We start from the raw sequence: 20,493 nt of genomic DNA on the forward strand, positions 1-20,493 counted from the left end.
AAAAATTAGCTGGAAATAGATTAAAGACGTCAATGTAAGACCTGAAACCAAAAAATTTCTAGAAGAAAACATGACAGAAAATTTTCTTGACAGAGGTCTTGACAATGATTTTTAAAATATGACACAAAAGCATAAAAAACAAAATTAAAAATAAATAAGTGGGACTACTTCAAACTAAAATGACTATGCACAGCAAAAGAAATGATCAACAAAATGAGAATACGACCTATGAAATAAGAGACATTATTCTCAAACCATATATTGGATACAGGGCTGCCATCCAAAATCTCTAAGGAATTCATACAATTCAGTACAAAAAAAATAATAATTCAATTAAAAATTGAGCAAAGGACCTGAATAGACATTTTTCCAAAGAAGCTATTCAAATAGGTAGCAAATATATAAAAATGTGCTCACCATTGCTAATCATCAGGGAAATGCAAATTAAAACCACGGTGAGATATCACCTCACACCTATTAGCATAGCTATCATGAAAAGACAAGAGATAACAAATGCTGGGGGGGATCTGGAGAAAGGGGAGCCTTTGTGCACTGTTGGTGGGAATGTAATTTGTGTAAAACTATGGAAAACAGTTTGGAGGTTCCTCAAAAAATTAAAAATAAAACTACTATGGCACTCCATGTTCACTGCAAGTTTGGAGCATTATACAGTAGCCAAAATATGGAAGCAATCTGCATGTTTTTCAATGGGTGAATGGATAAAGAAAATATGATTATATATACCATGGAATATTATTAAGTCATGAGAAAAAAGGACAACCTGTCATTTGCCTCGACAGATGGAACTTGAGGACTTCATGGTAAGTGAATTAGGTCAGACAGAGAAAGACAAATCCTATTTGATATCACTTAAATGTGGAATCTAAAAAGAAAACAAAACAAAAAAGAAAATGAACTCATAGAACCAGAGAACAGACTGGTGGTTGCCAGATGCCGGGGCTGGAAGATGGGCACAATAGGTAGGTGAAGGTGGTGAAAGGGTACGAAATTGCAGTTATAAAATAAGTCAGTCCTGTGGCTGTGATGTACAGCATGGTGACTATAGTTAATAATACTGTATTGTATATGTGAAATGTGCTAAGAGATTAGATCTTAAAAGTTCTCATCTCAAAATAAAAAAAACTACATTCAGTGATGAGTGTTAACAAGTTCTTGTGGTGTTCAATATGTACAAATATAAAACCATTATGTTGTATACCTGTGATAAAAGGAAATGATTTTAAGGCAGGACAAGAAAAATTTAACATAAAATTTTCTCTTCCATTTGAGCCACTACCCACCCCCCCTTTAGTGTATCTGCATTCTACATTAACTAGGTCCCCTTAGAAGACACAAGAGTGCCTACTCAACCACCACCACAACAACAACAAAAAAACCAATTTCCTCCTGGTGCCAGCAAGGTAGCTCCTTAGGAGATAAAATTCCTTCCTTAATCCCTTAAGGGATCACAGTGACCCACTACTCGCCTTCTTGACCTATGTAAACTGTCAGTATATTACTTTGATGTATAACACTTTGTCTCAAAAACTTGTACAACTGTGCTTTGACTTCTAAAGGGGAGAACATTCCTCAGAGCTTTATGAAAAACTGTCTCCTGGATTATAATCCTCACGTTGGCTCGAATACAATTTTCCAGTTTTTTGTAGACTGACTATTGATTAATTTTTGTAGATCCCTGAAATGAATGCAATGTTACATGTTAATTATATCTCAAAAAATCTAAATAATGTAAGTAGGGTAGGGCTTCCTCAAAGATAAATAATGTCTTATGCAAAAATCATCCATGACACAATTAAATGAATGCTTTTCAAATAAAAAAAATCAAAAGGAAAAACAAAGGGGGTAAACAGATTTGCTTAAACAGAGAAAAACTTTGTGCTCAGAGTAAAAGCTCACTAGTTGACGTCTAATGCAATTTAAAATAGAACAACAGCAACAAGAAAATAATAGGTTAAAAGTTTAAAAACATGGTCCTTTAGGGAAAAATCTTCCTTTTTTCTCCTTTGGAAAACAAGAGCAGATGAAACGAAGCTATATTTATTTATTTATTTTCTAGTTTCATGCTCACCACATGCCAAGCTCTGCAACCAACTAACCAAGCCCTGATAGAATGCAAACAGAAAATCTGAGAAACAGTACGTTAATCAGAAAGAAAACAGACTGTGTACCAGAAGTAAACAAGGGAGTAGTCCAAGGTTATGGAAATTAAGCACAGTGTCAGATTTGGGTTTTCCAGTTACTTCAAAAAAACCTAGGGGCATCAGTCAGGATTTATGCATAGGTATATAGAATATTCCTTCTTTGATATATTGTCAGTACTCAATCATATAAAACAAAACAAAAAAGAGAAAAAAAGGAAAAAAAACAGAAAAAAAAAGAAAAGAAAAAAAATTATTTTTTTCATTCAATATAGTTAAGCAAGAGGAGATTGGGTTCTCTCTTAAAAACACTTTTTTGTAAGTTTTCATACAGTCAGATAAATATTTGCATTTTACATATGAAATAAGAATCATTACATGCACATTTCTCTTACCTAAAACCTTGCTGTAATACTTATCCCATTCCAGAAATATATCATATGAATATAACATTTCATTCATTGCATAGAAAAACCAATTCTTCAGCCTCTGTATAAAAGTCACGTTGTCTGTCAGTACTGATGTGATGCCAGGAACATATGAAGAAGGTATAAGATGCTCAGCACACAATCTCTCAATGACATTCCCATAAGAAAACCAAAAATAATATATAAATGGGATACTGAGGAGTTCAGCCACTGATTCCCCACAAAAGCTTAAAGGGTCATCAATACAGATATCAAACTTAGCTGCCTGTAGCCTGTTGAGTAACTCCTTGTTTGTGATAGCACTCTCACATACTCATTTGTCTGATGTTAATAAACTGCTGATCATTTTTGTTAGTTTTTCTTGCAAGTCCCACCATGAAAGTTTCGGCACTTCAAAAGAAATTGTATAGAGACCAGTATCAAATTCTTCCATGAAAGCTTCTTTAGTTACTGGAAGTTGGAGGATCTCCACATTGAAGGGAATCTTGGTATGATCAAGCAGAAGGCTTTGTGAAGGTACCAGGATGGTTATCTCATGTGTGTGAAGGACGAGTTCTTCCAGAATAACTTTTAAATTAATCCAGTGACTAAAATCCTCAGGCCATACAAGTACTTTCCCAGTCCTTCCAGAGTCAAAGAGACATAGATGCAGCCTGAAAAGGACACAGAAGCCTTTCACAGTCTTCATGATTAACTCTTGCTCAAACGAAATCTTATCCATTTTATTTTATTTTATAGTAGGCTGGGTTGAACTTTGAATTGTGTACTTGTAAATCAACCATATGTCACTTAAAAAATAAATTAATTAATTTAAAAGAAAATGATTAAAATGCAATGCAACTGCTGTGATGGAAAAAAAAAAGTCGATGAAGTCAATAATATATTAAGGAAAAAAAAAAAAACAAGTGAGAATTTCCAAACTTCTTTTGGATGATATCAAAATAAAGAGGCTTAAAGTTAAAGACAAATCCATAATAAATTCTTGGTAATGTTAAAAAAATCCATCATCATGTGATGCATACTCAATTAAGACTAGATTTTTTGGAATTTTTCTCTGGTTTTCTTTGAATGTCCGTTTGAAACGAGTGGTCTCTCTAGTATTTCTCTTACTGATAATTATGCTAGGTATTCTACATAGGAAAGAGACAAACACTTCCTGCCAGAAAAATAAAATATGTCGAGTTTAAGAGCTGTTAAGGCAAGGAGAATTTAATATAAATATTCTGATGCTAAATAAAGTGCCAGTTTGGCTATATCACAGCTATCTTTAAGAAAAATATCTTTTTACTATTACTGTGGATATGAGTCAAGTTCTGCTTCTAGGTGAGATTAATGTTATGTTGTGAAGAGATAACTTAGAATGGAGAAGGTAGATCATGAATAAGAAATCTTGATTATCTTACGCTTCCTTCTAGTGTATCCACTTCTCTTTGCTTTCTTGTTCTAAGATTCTTCTTATAGTGTAAAATTCCCTTTTTTTTTTTGGCTTGGATCTTCACAACTGGAAGCCACTACTCCATGTAGAAATGGAAACAATTATATTTAGGATCATAACTTCATCTATAGTCCTTTTGCTTAAAATGTTGATTTTCCTCAAGTTATTAATCAATAGGAATATAGGATGATAATAACATTATCATAAGAATAATTGACTAATAATAAAAATATAATTGCATAATTATTCAATTTCCTACTATAACTTTAAATTCTACCTCCAAATGATAAGCCAATCTATTTTCATTTGCAGTCTTCACTATCATCAATCTAACCCTATTCAGTTTCATATCTAATCTGGACTTACTGAAGTACCCTTCCAATATCACTTCTTCAACTTCTGCACACCTGCAACTTACTCTCCATAGAGAAACTTTTCTGATTTTCAAAAAAATTCTATTTCAGAAAATATCATACTTGAGCAAAATGGTTTAATAACTTTCTCTTATATGTACATTAAAATCTATACTCTTTGAAATGGCCCACAAGACCCTAGTTTTCTAATCTTACGTTGTTTCACTTTCCCCCTTCATTGATATCAGCTTCCTTTAAACTTTCCATGATAAGAATTTCTTTCCTGTAGTGACAGCATCAAGATTGTAGAAGGAGATCTCTACTGTCATCCACACAGAATATTGATATTGGCAGTCATCCAGGGATGAACGTAAGTTTCTGGGAGTCCGGTGGAGAAGTTTTATCCCACCATTGGAGCAAATCATTCCAAGAACAGATTCATTGAAGAGGGTAAGAAAACAATTTCACTTTGCCTGTGTCATTCCTTCCACAGGGCATTATGGACCAGTTCCAGGAAAGTTCCTTGTAAGAACTTCTTCTTTAGGAGAACTGTAATTTTTCCTACAGTGGAAAGTGAAATCTTATGAGTACTTGGTTTCCACAGCAATAAGGGATGTCCACTTCTTTCTCACCTTTCCCAGATTACTGAGGTGATCTGCAAAGCTAAGGAGATAGGAGAGGCTGGGATCATCACCAGGCCTTAGAACTTATCAAAGCAAGGCTAGTAACCACTCTGTGGTCCTTCCTTCTAAACAATTTCTGGACTCCATTAGGAAGCCTGCCCACCATCTTCTTGGGACAACTCATCAGAAGACTGCTCTGTGGGGCCACAGACTCCCCCAGTGCTTTGTGCTCCTTTACTAAACTCTGCTTCTCCTTCTCCCTGACCCACAGAGCTGTCTCCAGCTGTACACTGCCATGGAGAATAAGAGTAAGCAAGTGCAGAAACCATATCTGTAGGACTGGGATAAGACTCACAAACTTGAACATTTCAGGACTCTACACTAGGGAAAACAAATTGGAGACCCTCAACACACAGCTTCCATTGTGGAATCAAAAGAAGGCATACAACCTGAAGAAATCCCCCTAAAGAGGGAAAAAGCAATGTGGAACAGACATATCCATAAGAAAGGTCTGAGAAAGTCTCAGATTTTCTAGTCAGACTGAGAGGTGAAAGCATTTCTGTCCCAAAGCCAGTCAGTAACGATTGTGTGAGGTAACTGATGCTTTATGTGCAAACACCAACACAAGCCTTTAAGGAACATAAAAAATTAAGGAAACATGACATCACCAAAGGAACACAATAACTTTCCAGCAACAAATTACAAAGAAATACAGATCTGTGAATTCCCTGAGAAGAATTTTAAATAATTTTTAAAGGAAGCTAAGAGAGCTGTGAGAGAACACAGACAATGAAATACAGCTCAGTGAAATCAAGAATACAATACATGAACAAAATGAAACATTCAACACAGACAGAAATCATAAAAAGAAACAAAAATGAAACAGGAAAAATTATAGACCATATTTTTCTAAAAATAACACAACAATGAAAAGAAACAAACAACATACCCCAGAAATCCTGGAGCTAAAGAATGCAATGAATGGAATGAAAAATGAATACAGAGCCTCAAGAGCAGACTCAGTGAAGCAGAAAAAAGAATCTGTGAGCTCAAAGACAAGTCATTGGAAATTATCTAGTCAGAAGACAAAAAGGAAAAAAGACTAAAAAAGAGTGCTGGAGGCTTATGTGAAGAACGGGACACCTTAAAGTTAAACAATACTTGCATTATTGGATTCTCAGCAGGAGAAGAGAGGGAACAAGGTGCAGAAAGCTTAATTTAAGAAATAATAGCTAAAACTTCTCAAGCTGGGGGAGGAATATGGACTTCCAGGTACATGAAACTCAGAGGTTCCCACACAGAATCACCAAAGAGAAGACTTAACCAAGACATATGATAATCAAATTCTCAATAGTTAAGAACAAAGAGCAAAGGGAGAAAAATACCAAACCAGCAAGAGAGAAAAAAACAACTCACTTCATACAAGGGAACTCCCCATAGAGGTATTATTAAATTTCTCAGCAGAAACTTTGCAGACCAGGACAGATTTGGTTGGTATATTAAAAGTTCCAAAAGAAAAAAACCTATGATCATTTTATGTGAAAATGATGTCCTTCAGAAATAAAGGAATGATACTTTCCCATACAAACAAAAGCTGAAGTGGTAGAAAACTCAGACCAATATCTCTGATGAATATAGATGTCAATTTTTTCAACAAGACATTAGCAAACCAAATTCAACAGCACAAAAAAGGGACCATACACTGTGATCAAATAAGATTTATCTCTGGGATTCAAGGATGGGTCAACATACATAAATCAGTATTATGATACACAATATTGACAGAATGAAAAATAAAACTCATATGAGCATATTATAGACACAAAAATTTTGAAAAAAATATAACATCTTTTCATGATAAAAATGCTTAACAAGTTAGGAATAAAAAGAACATGACTCAACATGATAAAGGCAATCTATGCAAACCCACAGCTAACATCATACATAACAGTGAAAGTGACAGCTTTTCCTCTGGGATTTCATCAGGAATAACACATGTGCTCTATTCAATACTGTACTAGAAGTCCTGGCTAGAGCAATCAGTCAAGACAAGGAAATAAAAGGCACCCAAATTGGAAAGAAAGAAGTAAAATTGCATTTCTTTGCAGATGATATTATCTTTTATATAGGAAATTATAAAGACTACCAAAAAGTTTTTAGAAGTGACCAGTGAATTCAGTGTATTTGCAGAGTACAAGTCAATGTACAGAAATGGGTTGTATTTCTATACACTAACAACAGAACATCTCAAAAAAGAACAAAGAAAACAACTCCATCCAAAATAGCTCAAAAAGAATAAATGTTTAGGAGTAAATTTACCTAGGATGTGAAAGTTCTGTACACCAAAAATTATAAGACTTATTTGAAATAAACAGAAGAAGACACAGAAAGTTGGAATGATTCCCATATTCATGGATTAGTAGAATTAATATTGTTAAAATATCCATACTATCCAAAGCCTTCTGTATTCAACGCAATTGATGTAAAAATTCCAAGGCATCTTCACAAAAATAAGAAACACAATCCTAATATTTATATGGAGCCACAATATAATTGCCAAAGTAATCCTGAGAAAGAAGGACAAAGCTAGAAGGCTCACACTTCCTGACTTCAAATTATGTTACAAAGCTATAGTAATCAAAACAGTATGACACTGGCATAAAGTATGCATGTAGACCAATGGAACAGAATTGAGAGTTTAAAACAAAAAAAGCTTTGACTATAAGGTTAACTCATATTTTATATGGGATCCAATAACACTAAATGGGGAAATGATAGTTTCTTTTATAAATGGGGATAGAAAACTGGATAACCACATGCCAAATAATTAAACTGGACCCCTATCCTACATCACTCACAAAATTTAGCATGCAATTGATAGAGACTTAAACATAACAAAAACTGAAAGCATTCATAGAAGAATAGATAGGAGAAATGCTCTTTGACTTTGGTCTTGGCATTGATTTTTTTTTGATTGACACCAGAAGCACAGCAACCACAGCAAAAATAAACAAGTGGGACTATATCAAACTAATAAGTTCTACACAGGAAGAATAAAAATAAACAAAATAAAAGGCAACCTACAGAATGGGAGAAAATATTTGCAAATCATATATCTGATAAGGCATTAATATCCAAACTACATAAAGAACTCTATACTTAATAGTTTAAAAAATCTGTTTTAAAATGGGTAGACACATTGAATAATTTTCCCAAAGAATACATATTATAAATCACCAAGAGGTATGTGAAGATGTGCTCAACATTTCTAACCATCACAGAAATGCAAACCAAAGCCACAATGATCTATCACCTCACATCTGTTAGAATAGCTATTATCAAGTACAAGACACAAGAAGTATTTGTGACCATATGGACAAAAGAGAACTCTAGTGTACTATTTGGGGGAATGTAAATTAGTACAGCTACTATGGAAAACAGTATGGAGGTTTTGTGAAAAAAAAAAAATAGAGCTACACATATTTAGCAATTCCCCTTCTGGGTACATATCCAATGCAAATGGAAACAGGATCTAACAGCGATATCTGCACTCATGTTCATTTTAGCATTAATAACTACAGCCAAGATATAGAAATAATCTAAGTGTCCATCAATAGATGAATGGGCAAACTGATGTGATATATGTATACAATAGAAGATTAGTTAGCTATGAGAAAGAAGGAAATCTTTCCATCTGCCACAGCATAGATGGACATTGTGGGCATAATGCTAAGTGAAATAAGTTTGACAGAGAAAGACATACTGTATGATATCACTTATATGTGGAATCTAAAGAAGCCAAACTTATAGAAACAGAGAATAGAATTGTGGTTTCTTGAAGGTAGGGGTTAAAGTGAAGGGAGAGATGATGGTAAAAGTGCACAAACATACAATTATAAGATGAATGAGTTCTGGGGACCTAATGTACTGCATGGTGATGATTGTTAATAATACTGTATTACACTTGAAAGTTGCTAAGTGAAAACATTTTCAATGTTTTCACCACAAAAAAAGCAAAGAAGCAAAGAATGGTAATTATGTGGTGTCTCAAAGATGTTATTTAACGCTAAGGCAGTAATTATTTCTAATATAAAAGCATTTCAAGTCACCTCAAATTTATACTATGTTGTATGTTGATTATATCTCAATAACTGTTTGGATATCATTAAAAATTTCTTGTATTAATGATTCTGCTGAATTATATTTGTAATGAACCACAAAAGGGATAAATAACTTTGACCCACAGCCAATGAATTCATCCATTATCAGTATTACCCTCTCAATGTTATTAGATGTTTCCTGGCTTGGATGTTAACCATTTGTACTTTAGTAGGAAAAAAATAAAAGTGTTTATTTTGTTCTCTTAGTCTTAGGAAGTCTGGAAAAATAAGAGAGTGGGCTTTTTCTTGGATTTGAGTTCAGTGAGTCACTAAATTTTTACATTACAAAAATTCCATTCTTGTTGCAAAGCTTCCTCCGGTTCTGCTTCAATTTGTTTATTCAAAGATTTTTCCAAGTCATTTAAATTTCTTAGTAATTAAGTCAGTTAAGGTATTGACTCCATTTTTGTCCATGATGGTATAACTGGAACCAGACTAACCCTCTGCCACAAACAACTAGAGAACTGGACAAATTATATGTAACAACTATTTTCAGGTATTGAACAGGCATCACAGAAACTTGACAACTAAGAGAAGGGAAGCTAATGAGGTGAACCCTAAGATCACTATAGCTTTCTGACTATAGCCACTTTTGAGATTACATTGCCAAAAATAGAATCAATAGCAGAAACTGGGGGTATCAATGAGTGAAGAAAAAGAAATGAGAACTTGAGGAGAATTGACATCTGGGAAAGGAACTGCCATAAATTGGAAATTCAAAATGCTCTACACTGTTTTCTACTGAAAAACTAAGGTACTCAGTTTGTGTTGATGCTGAAGTCAATTTTCACCCGTGGCCTTAAAATATCTTGATTTTTTTACCACTTTTATACCTCTCAGTCTTAGGAACCAATAAAATTGCTAAAATTCTGGGTCAATGAAATGTGACCTTTTTGCAGAGTCCATGTAGATAATAAGATAAAATCATTTCCAGTATTATCTAACTATTTCTGTCAGGGTAAATAGCCAGTGTGAAAGGGATCCAATTTAGGAAATTGGCCTCAGTGCCCAGTTGGTTTACTCTAGCAATGATGCCCTATCAGGAACTCAATGTTTAATTCTCTTCCAAGCAGATATGATCCTTTTGACACTCAGGGAGTAGTTACATGAGCCTCAGTAAATAGGATCCCATACACTGGGGCCCATGCATAGCTTTACTCTCTGTCACCATAGTCACTTTTTTAATTTGTTCTAGGAGCCAGAACTGGGGTGGATGATGATAAAAGCAGTCTGATGTGACCCGGCTGGGTAATTTTGCCTACTTAATTGCTTAATGCCAATTCTATGATGGTTGGTCTCTGGTGAGAAATAACATGATGTCCCATGGTTGAGTGTTCCATATTTAACAGGGTCCCATAACATGTCAGGAGTTGTTTTTCCAAAAACACATAATTCTTCAGTCCAGATGACTTTATATTGCTGTGTTGTGATTCTTCTATTAAGCTTGGCAGAGATTCCATACAGTGTCTTCTCTCACTGCTGATGTATTTAATGCTATAAGGTTTACCTAATATTGCAGACTATTACAGGCTGGACCTATTGCAGAATTCTTTCCTGCTCTGGGTCCATTCATAACTGATAGTCTTTTGAGTTATCTGGCCTACGAGTCAAGAATGGAAAAATATGCTTCCCCTAATTCCTGAAAAGGCCTACAATATCTATTATTTTTCTTTGCAGAAAAAAGGCAAAATGCAAAATCTATCCTCTTTTGGAAATGATAACCTTAAATATCCCTGATCACTGGATCTCAATTAATTTTACTGATGTGGAAGATCACACTTGAATATTCACAGGGTTTTTCTCCCACTTTCTAAAGCTCATGTGTCTTACACAGTTGCCCAACATACTAACCACTTTTTGCTCATCTTTCTGATTTGCATAGTGTTGTCAACATAGCTGGTTAGTACAATTTTCTGAAGGATATCCAGATAATTCATATCTCATTGGCCTATATTATGAGGGAAGAGAAGAAAGTTTATTTTATATAGTCTTCAGGCAAAATTGTATATACATGTATATTATTGTCTTTTCCAAGTGAATGAGAACTGTATCTGATCTCCTTTCAGATAGGGATGGCAGAGAACACAGTTACTAGAGCAATGACCTCATCCCATGTACCTGAAGATGTATGCTTTAGCAGAGATATCACATCAGACACAGAGTGTGAGAGTAGAATGAATTCTTGTATGAGTTTGCAGGATCCACTACCATTTTCCAGGATCTTTTGGTTTTGAGGGGCCCAGATAGGATGGAGCTCATCATTCTGCATTCTTTAACTCTTTAATATCTTTAATTTTCACCATACACAGAAGTGTGATCCTGTCTTCTGTTTGTGTTTTTGGGGTCAAGTGGTGGTGAGAGTAAGTTGTTTCAAGTCTTTAATGGGTTGACTAGTGGACACCCCAAAGTATGTCCAAGTTGTAACTCCCAGGATCTATAAAATTGACCTTATATGGAGAAAGCAGTCTTTGAAATATACAGGCATACCTCATTTTATTGTTCTTTGCTTTATTGTGTTTCACAAATATCAGCTTTTTAACAATTGAATGTTTGTGGCAACCATGAGTCAACAAGTCAATCAATGCCATATTTTCAACAGCATTTGCTCACTACATACCTCTGTGTCACATCTGGGTAATTCCTGTAATATTTCAAACTTTTTCATTATTATTATATTTGATGTGGTGATCTGTGATCAGTGATCTTTGATATTACTATTGTAATTTTAGGGGGTGCCACAGAACCTCACCCATACAAAATGATGAACTTAATCAATAAATACATGTGTTCTAACTGCTCCATCAACTGGCTATTCACCTGTCACTCTCCTGCTCTTCAGATCTCCCTATTCCCTTAGACACAACAGTATTGAAATTAGGCCATTAAAAACCCTGCAATGGTCTCTGTGTTTTCAACTGAAAGAGTTGAATATCTCTCCTTTAAATCAAAGGTAAAAATAATAAAGCTTAAGGAGAAAGGCATATTGAAAGCTAAGACAGACCAAAATCTAGGCTTCTTGCACCAAAGATTTTTTTTTTTGCAAAGGAAATGTTCTTGAAGGAAATTAAAAATGCTACTCCAGTGAACACACAAACGATAAAGTGAAACAGCCTTATTGCTGAAATGGAGAAAGATTTCATGGTCTAGTTAGAAGATTAAACCAGCCACAACATTCCCTTAAACCAAAGCCTAAACCAGAGCAAGGTCCTAACTCTTTTCAATTCTAAGAAGGCTGCAAGAGGTGAGGAAGCTGCCTAAGAAAAATTGGAACTAGCAGAGTTTGGATCATAAGGTTTAAGGAAAGAAGCCCTCTTCAAAACATAAAAGTGCAAGGTAAAGCAACAAGTGCTGATGTAGAAGCTGTAGTAAGTTATCCAGAAGATCTAGCTAAGATAATTCATGAAGGTGGCTACAGGCAGCAGATTTTCAATGTAGATGAAACAGCCTTATATTGAAAGAAAATGCCATTTAGGACATTCATAGCTAATGAGGAGAAATCAATATCTGGCTTCAAATTTTCAGAGAACAGGCTGACTCTCTTGTTATGGGCCAAGCAGCTGGTGATTTGAAGTTGAAACCAAAGTTCATTTGCCATTTTGAAAATTCTAGGCCCTTAAGAATTATGATAAATCTACTCTGCCTGTGCTCTATAAATTGAACAACAAGGCCTCGATGACAGCATATCTCTTTACAACGTATATTTACAGCTAAATATTTTCAGCCCACCTCTGAGACCTACCGTCAGAGAAAAGAACCTTTCAAAATATTACTGCTCACTGACAAGGCACCTGATCATCCAAGAGCTCTCATGGAGATGTACAATGAGACTAATATTGTTTTCATACCTTCTAACACAATGTCCATCATGCATCACATGGATCAAGGACTAACTAAAACTTTCAAGTCTTATTATTTAAGAAATACATTTTGTTAGGCTATAGCTGTCATGGATAGTGATTTCTCTGATGGATCTGGTCAAAGTGAATTGAAAGCCTTCTGAAAAAAACTCATCATTTTAGATACCATTAAGAACATTTGTGATTTATGGGAAAAGGTCAAAATATCAACATTAACAGAAGTTTCAAAGAAATTGATTCCAGCTCTAATGGATGATTTTTAAGGAGTTCAAGACTTCAGTGGAGGAAGGAACTGCACGTGTGAAAATAGCAAGAGGACTCAGAAGTGGAGCCTAGGCAAAAAATATACAAATCAATTTTTACTGCAAAGTAAAGGAACTGTTACAGTGAAGGATTACTGGACTGAATATCAATATTATGACATAGTATGAGTATGTTTCGTGTTTGGTAATTGCAATCATTGTTGCTTTTGTTGTGGTCATCCATTTACAGTGCTTGGTGTCAGTCTATCTTTTGTAAAAATAAAATACAGTGTGTGTGTGTGTGTGTGTGTGTGTGTGTGTGTGTGTGTGTGTGTGAAAAAATAAATAAATAAATAAAAAGTAATAGAACCTAAGATTTAGAAATAAATAATAAATAAATAAAATAATTTATTTTAATGTTTAAAAAAAAAAAAGAAGTGGAGCCTAGGGATTTCCCTGGTGGTCCAGTGGTAAAGAATCCGCCTTCCAATGCAGGGGACATGGGTTCAATTCCTGGTCAGGGAACGAAGATCCCACATGGCATGGGGCAATTAAGTCTGCGCGCCACAACTACTGAGCTTGTGCACCTCAATGAGAGAACCTGTGTGCCGTAAACTACAGAGCCCATGCACTCTGGAGCCCACACCACAACTAGAGAAAAGAAAACCCACCCTCCATAACTAGAGAGAAGCCCACGTGCTACCACTAAGACCCGAAGCAGCCAAAAAAAAAGAAGTGGAGACTTAAGATGTGACTGAATTGCTGCAATCTCATGATAGAACTAATGGGTGAGGAGTTGCTTCTTATGGATTAGTAAAGAAAGTGACTTCTTGAGATGGAAAGTAGTGCTGGTGCAGATGCTATGAAGATTGTTGAAATGAAAACAAATGATTTAGAATATTGCATAAACTTAGTTGATAAAGGGGCAGCAAGGTTTGAGAGGATTGACTCCAATTTCAAATGAAGTTCTATTGAGCACAAAATGTTTTCAAATAGCATTGTATGTTACAGAGAAACAAAAGAAAGAGTCAATTGATGTGCCACAGCCACCCTTGTCTTAAGCAACCACCAGCCTGATTCATTAACAGTCATCAAAAAGGTAAGACCTCCACCAGCAAAAAGATTATGACACATTGAAGGTTCAGATGATGATTAACATTGATTAGCAATAAAATCTTTTTTAATTAAGGAAGGTACATTTTTTTACACACTTAATAGATTACATTACAGTGCAGACATAACTTTTACATCTACTGAGAAACAAATAAATTTGTGACTCACTTCACTGTGACCTTTGCTTTGCTGTGGTGGTCTGGAATCCAACCTGCTATACCTCTGATGTATGCCTGTAATTAAGTTAAAGATATCGAGATAAGTTCATACTGGATTTAGGATGGGCTCTAAATCCAATGACAGATATTCTTATGGCAAGAAGGATGGAAAGGGTTTATAGACACACAAAGGAAAAGGTGATGTGAAGAGAGAGACAGCAATTGGAGAGAAACCACAGCCAAGGAACAACATGCATTGTCAGAAGCCAACAGAATCTTGTAGCGAGCCATGGAATGGATTTTTCAAGAAATCTCAAAAAGTAATGGAGCATAACAACACCTTGATTTCAGACTTCTGGCTTCCATAACTGTGAAAGAATAAATTTCAGTTGTTATAAACTACCAAGTTTGTGGTAATTTGTTATAGCAGCCCTAGGAATCTAATACAGAGTGCTTCTACCCGACCTTTCCCACTATTATAACTTTTATCCCACATGTCAAGGATACAGTTTGCATTTGTGCCACTGACAAAGTATTTCTATCCAATTATATATTTGAGGGACTGAAAACATCATTAGCTGTCCCAGGATGCTGTCATCTTCTTGGGAAAGAATTGAGGAAATTATTAGCATGTACACTTACTGTGATGCTACAGCGTTCTTCCTCTAAAGGACTTAGTCTCTTCATTAGTCAATGGATCAGGTCTAAAAACTCTCAGGTCTAAAAGCTTGATAAGTGATTATGATTTGAGTGAAGCGATGGTCCTCATCCTTCTGATACTGATCCTCAAACTCTTCTGGTAGTATAGACAGGACAATGCCCTTTTTGGTGGCCTGTTTATCTCTATCACCATATTGATAGCTTTTCATGAGTTAAGACTGCTTGGCTGCCACTCTAACCTCACTGTTCACTGTGATCATTGTGACTGTCTGACTTCTGATGATTGAGTACCATCACCTAGTCTCTCTTATTTTTGGATTTGATTACAATTAACATCATTGAGCTCAGTTTTGTTACTGCCAACCACCTGGCCCTCAGAATATGGCCACACTGAACAATTTATAACTTCAGTAAACAATCATGTGGTAGATTTTCCAGACTTACAAGCATATAAATCTTAATATATCCACTATTCTAAGCCTTTGGATTCCTTCTTTCACTGTTTATCATGGCACTTCCAGCATATCAGTTTTACTTCCTATGGGCCATCACTTTTTCCAAGTTTCTACAGGAATCTTAGTACTCTGTTACCACCATCTCCTGGAGTCTGAACCCAGGTATTAAATCCTATGTCCTGAGAGTGCTCCAAAGTTTTAAATGATGCTTCCTTATACAACTTTATGTTTTACTTTCCTTAATCCTATTCTTCAGCATACAGTTCCATATATAATCTCTCAGTTCCTGCTGGTAAATATTGGATAGGTCCTCCAGTTCTTTTGAGCTATACTATGTTTCCTCCCTTGGTTGATCCTTCTTATACCTGGCTTTATACACTGTGACTTAACCCTAGTCATTGGCCTGTGGCCAAGAGGGGAGATAAGAGCAGATACTGAGAGGGACATAAGATGTTCTGTAGGGTAGAGGACCCTATATCATCCTCAAACAATGGAGAAGTGCTACCCCTTCACAGAGAGGAGTGGGCTCAGGGGAATCTAGGAATTCAAGATTTTCACATACATTAACTATTTCTCTGATGTCTTGGCATTCTTTTCTTTCTCAACCAGGGTCCTGCTCTTCAAAAAAGTTAAAACTACGTTGGGAATTTAAGAAGAACTGGAAATGTTTTATTTTAAAATAAAACTGATTTTTCTTTTTCTTTTGCCTTCTGCAAGAGATGAGAATTGCTTTATATTCTGACAAGGAGGCTCCTCTGGCTTTCTCACTTAGTCTTACTATGATGGTCTAAAGTTCTCATTCTATCATATTTTCCAAAGCACTAATTCTGCAGAAACAAACATGTACCTTCATTTTCCTCATAATTTCTGCTTTTTCCATATTTATCAAATACATGATATATCACAAACACTGCTACCTTCTATTGGGTTTTAAAACGGGTCATGAGGCAGGACCAAACTCAAGGCTGGAGAAGTAGCTTCACCTCTTGATAGGAGGAGTTACAAAGAAAACGTAACCATTTATATTATACTGCAGTAAGAAACTTCATTAAATATAAATAAACTCATGAGGAACTACATCTTTCAAACATGGTTTTAGTAAAAAATCTACTTTAAGCATAAGAAAGTATGACTACTTTATGTAAACTTTATGTTTGTTTGCCTTACAAATCAAACATTTCTAAGGGCTCACACCTGATGTTCCTGCAGCTTTCAGAATGATATCTCTGATATCTCTTCTCCAGATCAAATTTTTCTATTACTGTATCTGTGCTATTTCTCTATTAGGAAGGAAAATTGCTTAGTTATGGATGAGTTGTCTCTGGGCATTGTTATTACTCCTTCCTTCTCAATGGATTAAAATTCATTTGCTAAGGAAAACTAAAGCTTTGGGGATTAACATTAGAATTATTATTATCAAGTATCTATTTTCTGATTCTACTATTACTGCCAATATGCTTTTACAACCAAGTCAGTTCTCCAGCCTAACTCTCCAGATTTTTTATGTCATTCCTTGAACAGGCACCCATCACAGCATTGTTGATTTAGTCTATGGATAGAAGCTGACAAAGGAGATATTTTGACCAAGCTATAATATATAAAAGTGCTAATTTTTAGCTTTTTGCTGTTGAATCTCTCTTTTACCCATTCCTCCTTGCTTAGTAATATTTTTCAGTTTTTCCAATACTTATATTTTTTCTTGAAACCAGAGACACAAATTTAGATATGGGAAAACATTTGATAGATTAAATCATGCTATACTTCTTCATGGACTTGTTCTTTCCAGGCAGTTATCAAGCAAACTTTTGTTTATATTAAATTGCAATAATCAATACATTTCAGGAAGTTCCAGCTTACCTAGGAAGAAATATATAAATGACATGGAGATGGAGGTGAAAGACATCATTTCACTTAGTGCATCTCATTCATCACTCACCTTACTGATCATGGATTAACCAGGAATTTAGTCCTGCAATAACCTTTATTCTATAAAATATACATAGGAGGATGAGTCTTTTTGCTATGGAAGGGAAGACTTGTTGATTCCTGGTGAGATCTGCATCATTAGGGAGGGCTCTTAAGCCACTGGGGTTTCTCTGCTTGCCTTTCTTTACACCCCAAAAGGAAATTCACCTTCCCATGTGTAACCTGTTTATTCTCTGGTGGCTGACTAGGTGCAACTGGAGACCAAATTGAGACACATGTGAGTGATGCAAATTCTTTATGCTGCACTTCCATACTTAGCATGGAAGAAATTATAATCTTTAGAAATCAATTTCTCATTTAACCATTTATATCGACCTTGGGGCATTTCTTCATTCTCAGTGAGCATGATGAAATAGCAGTTTTATATCAATAAAGGAAGAAAGGTCTAATTTGTTCCAAACTCTCCATGAGTTTTAGGATCATCACTATTGCTAACTGCATGATGAGATTTTATGTCTAGGAGTCCTGGAAAGGAGACAGGATCTAAAATGAAGCATGTTAACCAGGGCAAATGATCCACGATGTGGGGAGCTTTCCCTCTGTAGAAGAATCATGATTTTACCACCTGACAAAGGTGAAAAACAGGTGCCTGCATTTCATGGTGTCATGTTGACTTCTGATATCATATAGGAGTGGTTTACATCTGAAGATATAAAAAGGTCATCTCTGTGGGAAATTAATGGAGGAATTGAGAGTGAGACATTAGAGCCAGAATCTAGAACCATGGTAGAATTGGAGTGGGATTCATAAGCAAAGAACCTGCAGAGGAAATGACATTGAGAAGCCAAGGTTAGGTAGTGATTCAATGTGCATTGCTGAACTGATAGTTCCTTGTTCCATAGGCAGCAGACTCAAAAGTCCCAACTGTATTGCCGTTTGAAATATCACCATTGATAGTCCCATAAATTTGGGGAGTATGGTAGGTCTGAGGCTGTAGGTTAATCATTATTTTTGGTAAAATATGTAGAACATTACAGTAACAAACACTCCTCATCAGAAAAGGGAAGCAAGTTTGACAATCAAGACATACAACCATATGAATCACTTTTTATTTATAACAGATAGAGCTTCATTTTGTGTTCACACATATATGCATGTGCACATGTACAAAATACCTGCATACACCTATTATCATTTTCAAATAAGTCATGACACAGAAGATATTTGAGCAGGATTTCCTAACATATAGATTATATAATATAGATTATATGTAGTTTACAAATAGAGTATTTTAAATCATATTGTTTTAACTGACTAGGAAAGCCAGAGGTCATCAAACTCCAGGAAAAATCTTCTTATTGAAACTTAAACTGGAAAAATATAGCATATTAGAAAGGTTTAACCTCTGCATACCTAAAATTATTACCAGATTGTTAATTTAGTTAATATAATGATGCATAGATAATATAAATAGGTAAATATTTGTGTTTAAGAAAAGCTTTGGTCTCTATAAATAGAATATATTCATTTATTTTTAGGAGTAGTTTTTTTTAATAAACAGAAATTGCTAACAACGTATCCAAATCTTGAGTTTAAACTCCCTTATATTAAATCATTTTATAAGAATGAAAAAGTAAAGAGATATCTTGACATTAAGATTAAACTATGATTTTAAAGATTATTATAGGAAAGAACATTACCTTATTGCCAGAATAAATGATTTAGAAGTATGGTAAGTTATTGTTTTGATTACATGAATTAGATCTTAAAACAAACAGCATTAGTGCTTACATTTTTGAAACTTTATACCTTAAAGTATAATAATTATTTATTTCAAATCTCATAAAATTAAGAAAATATATTTTTTCTGCTATATTTCTTTATAGTTAATTTGCCATTTAAGAATAAATTTATATTTACATTGTACTTATTTGTGCCACTATTCCTGTTTAAAAAAACAGATAAATGCCCAAATAATTTTCATTTGTCCTAAGATAATTTTATATTATTTTCTAAAATAATTTTATATTTGATAGACTTATGTTTGTTCTATGATAGTAACTTTCAGTCTATTTTGCTTGGGTTATAAATATCAAAGTCCATAGTAAATTATTACTGAACTTGGTTGATATGTATTATATTGAATAATTTTTTGACCTCATGGGCAAATTATTGGCAAGCATACTGAAGATAGACTTTTTGGAAATGAAAGAAAGAGACTTTTTTTTAAATGGAGAATTTGGCAGAATTTCAAAATAAAATCACTGTCAGAACTCCCCAAAATTGACCCTGTATGGTTAGAGAAGAAGGAGAGGGAATATTCTTTTTTTTTTTTGAGAACTTTCTATTAAAATTCAACATGTTGTCTTCATGTTTACTGCAGATTTCAGGCTGACAACTAGTTAATAAGAAGCCTAAGTACTTGTGCTTGGTATAGTGATCACAATACAGTTTGTGAGAAGACCAGGGGAAGTTATGGAGTAAAAGAAAAGGAAGAAATGAGAAAACTCACCGAGTTTCTGATTATATGTAGAAATCATCCTCACAGCAGATAGTATTTCAGAGAAATGCATTTTTCCCCCAAAGAATCTGCAGTGTAGTCTAAGAAGTTTGCTTATTTCCAAATGTGTTTATTGTAAGTAAAATTAATGTAGGAAAGAATTTTTTAAAAAATTAAGTTACTTTTAAAAAGTGGGTATTAAATTCCAATCATTTACTTTTGCTCCATCATACTATTAACCATGCTAACATATGATAATTAGCTAGTTTTCTGAAGCCACAAAGTGTTACAATACAAATGAAGTACTATCATTATTAATATCCAAATGAAAGACAATCTTCAAATCAAAGACAAAAAATAGTGTTTTGTATTCTAAGAGAGACAAAGTCCAGTGTGTCATATGAAAGGAAAGTGATGGTGTAAA

At 34.6% G+C, this 20,493-nt stretch overlaps 1 pseudogene; it reads right to left on the reverse strand.

The window, feature by feature from the left end:
• LOC101322630 (UDP-glucuronosyltransferase 2C1-like) overlaps positions 1-3,656 on the reverse strand; it is a 43,864-nt pseudogene extending 40,208 nt beyond the window's left edge.
• Positions 3,657-20,493: the final 16,837 nt, after the last annotated feature.

The sequence above is a fragment of the Tursiops truncatus genome, chromosome 5, assembly GCF_011762595.2.
Source record: "Tursiops truncatus isolate mTurTru1 chromosome 5, mTurTru1.mat.Y, whole genome shotgun sequence".
Taxonomy (NCBI): Eukaryota; Metazoa; Chordata; class Mammalia; order Artiodactyla; family Delphinidae; genus Tursiops; species Tursiops truncatus.